The 3,145-nt window shown below is 55.3% G+C and overlaps 1 non-coding gene across 1 annotated transcript; it reads right to left on the reverse strand.

Annotated features, from left to right (window-relative positions):
• Positions 1–389: 389 nt before the first annotated feature.
• LOC142792177 (small subunit ribosomal RNA) lies at positions 390–2,204 on the reverse strand. The gene has a single exon (XR_012890720.1). It is a non-coding gene; the product is annotated as a small subunit ribosomal RNA (ribosomal RNA).
• Between the last annotated feature and the right edge of the window lie 941 nt (positions 2,205–3,145).

Below are 3,145 nucleotides of genomic sequence, written 5' to 3' on the forward strand. Positions count from 1 at the left end.
GGGCACTCGGCTGGCGTTTCGGGAACGCGCAGCCTCGCCTTCTACCGACGTAACCACGACTCGCCGTTCGCGCTCCGCCGCTCCTGTTTACAGTACTAGGCGGTCCCGCAGCGGTCGGGTCGCGCATTTCGAGCGCTTCGAGCCACGGTGCAGTGGCGGGTCGAAAGCCGACCTATGAGTGCGTTGCGCCGTTTGTACCCGCGTCCGCCACCTGGCCGACCGTCCAAGGTCGCGGTGTTGGCGTCCGCTGGGCGCAACAATTTGTCACGGGGTGCCGCTCCACATTCAGGCAGCCCCGTGGGGAAAAGCCGACCCCGCGTCCAAACGGGGTCAGCGGCAGAAAGTGTCGGGCGCAGACGCAGCTGAGGCGCTCACCCTTCACAATCCGTTAATGATCCTTCCGCAGGTTCACCTACGGAAACCTTGTTACGACTTTTACTTCCTCTAAATGATCAAGTTTGGTCATCTTTCCAACAGACCGGCGCAACCGAAAGGCCGCGCCGGACATCGGTCCGAAGACCTCACTAAATCATTCAATCGGTAGTAGCGACGGGCGGTGTGTACAAAGGGCAGGGACGTAATCAACGCGAGCTTATGACTCGCGCTTACTGGGAATTCCTCGTTCAAGGGGAACAATTGCAAGCCCCTATCCCAATCACGAAAGAAGTTCCACGGGTTACCCAGTCTTTTCAGACAGGGATAAAGACACGCTGCTTCCTTCAGTGTAGCGCGCGTGCGGCCCCGGACATCTAAGGGCATCACAGACCTGTTATTGCTCTGTTTCGTGCGGCTAGGAGCCGCTTGTCCCTCTAAGAAGGTTGTAAGGTGCTGGGAACCCCGCACCTATTTAATAGGCTAGAGTCTCGTTCGTTATCGGAATTAACCAGACAAATCGCTCCACCAACTAAGAACGGCCATGCACCACCATCCACCGAATCAAGAAAGAGCTCTCAATCTGTCAATCCTCCCAGTGTCCGGGCCGGGTAAGTTTTCCCGTGTTGAGTCAAATTAAGCCGCAGGCTCCACTCCTGGTGGTGCCCTTCCGTCAATTCCTTTAAGTTTCAGCTTTGCAACCATACTTCCCCCGGAACCCAAATACTTTGGTTTCCCGGAAGCTGCCCGCCGAGTCATTTGAGTAACTCAGGCGGATCGCTGGTTGGCATCGTTTATGGTCAGAACTAGGGCGGTATCTGATCGCCTTCGAACCTCTGACTTTCGTTCTTGATCAATGAAAACATTCTTGGCAAATGCTTTCGCAGTAGTTCGTCTTGCGACGGTCCAAGAATTTCACCTCTAGCGCCGCAATACGAATGCCCCCGTCCGTCCCTCTTAATCATTACCTCGTATTCCAAAAACCAACAGAACAGAAACGAGGTCTTGTTCTATTATTCCATGCAAGTTTATTCAGGCGACTCGCCTGCGTTGAGCACTCTAATTTTTTCAAAGTAAAAGCACCGGCCATCTCGAGGCACACAATGAAGTGCACCAAGAAAGAACCGGCATGATGTTCAGTCCGAGCCGTCGCATCGGGTAGATGCACTACTCGTCTGGAACTGAGATCCAACTACGAGCTTTTTAACCGCAGCAGCTTTAGTATACGCTATTGGAGCTGGAATTACCGCGGCTGCTGGCACCAGACTTGCCCTCCAATTGATCCTCGTTAAAGGATTTAGAGTGTACTCATTTCAATTACGGGGCCTCAAAAGAGTCCCGTATTGTTATTTTTCGTCACTACCTCCCCGTGCCGGGAGTGGGTAATTTGCGCGCCTGCTGCCTTCCTTGGATGTGGTAGCCGTTTCTCAGGCTCCCTCTCCGGAATCGAACCCTGATTCTCCGTTACCCGTAACAACCATGGTAAGCAAGTAACCTACCATCGAAAGTTGATAAGGCAGACACTTGAAAGAAACGTCGCCGGCTCGTGGCCATGCGATCAGCACAAAGTTATCCAGAGTCACCACACAATACGGGCCGAAACCCGATCGATCTTGGTCTAATAAAAGCACCCGTTACCCAAAGGGCTCCAGGCTCACTGCATGTATTAGCTCTAGAATTGCCACAGTTATCCAAGTAGGAAGAAACGATCTAAGGAACCATAACTGATTTAATGAGCCATTCGCGGTTTCGCCTTATTTCGGCATGTACTTAGACATGCATGGCTTAATCTTTGAGACAAGCATATGATTACTGGCAGGATCAACCAGGTAATCGTTCGACTGCGCGTCCGTCCTCGCCTTCGGCGGGCCGGACGCAGTCTGTGTGCGGCGGAGGCCACCTTCAGGCGCCCCAACACGCTTATTTTGCACTCCGAGATGACGGCGTTCGAGCTCGCTACGGCACAACCTTCCCGAAAGACGAGTGGGAGCCGTGCGGCAAGAAGCACGTTCATGCTCGCTCTTTTTCGTTGCATCGACTCGGTCGCGCCGTGCGGGTTGCCCAAGCCCGCTGCACTGTCGGTGGACCGGCCGGAACTAGCAACGGAGCCGAGACTGCAAAGCCGCCAGACGACGGGTCACGCCCGCGTCTTCGGCGCTTTCGCATCTGAATCGCCCGAGGACGACACGGAACACACCTCGATATCGTGGTAAAACGGCACCGTCCGACAACCAGCCCCTAACGCATCAAGCGGATGAGGCTGCAGACGACTGCCGTGGATTCCCCTGGAGCAGACCCGAGGACACGCTTGACGAGGCCGAAGCCCGCCGCATATCAGACACCCGGTCGCTTTCGCGTACGCCGCTCACGAGAACCCCCACATAATAGCAGCGATAAGTACCCAGACCTCCTTGGGCACTAATACGAGCGTACTCGAGAAAATTTCACCGCGGGTGTGCCCCGAAACGTGTGGCACGTTGAGCGTGCCACAAGTCTACGTCGCTCTCAAACCCGCCGAGGTCGTAGAATTTGCGACCCTACTCACGAAATTCCCACCGAGGATACGGCCGCAAACGTACCGCACCTTGGGTAGGCCACGAGTTTGTGCAACACTACGCTGACGGCACAGCACCGAGGTCGTGCGCGCACGCACGGGAAAATTCCGCCGCGGTTTCTGCCGAAAACGTGAGGCACCACGACTCTCCGCAAGTTCGCGTCGACTGCGAAAGACCGAAGTCGTGAACGACGTGTCCGCTACTCGCCGCCGACACGC

This window comes from Rhipicephalus microplus, unplaced genomic scaffold, assembly GCF_043290135.1.
Source record: "Rhipicephalus microplus isolate Deutch F79 unplaced genomic scaffold, USDA_Rmic scaffold_206, whole genome shotgun sequence".
Taxonomy (NCBI): Eukaryota; Metazoa; Arthropoda; class Arachnida; order Ixodida; family Ixodidae; genus Rhipicephalus; species Rhipicephalus microplus.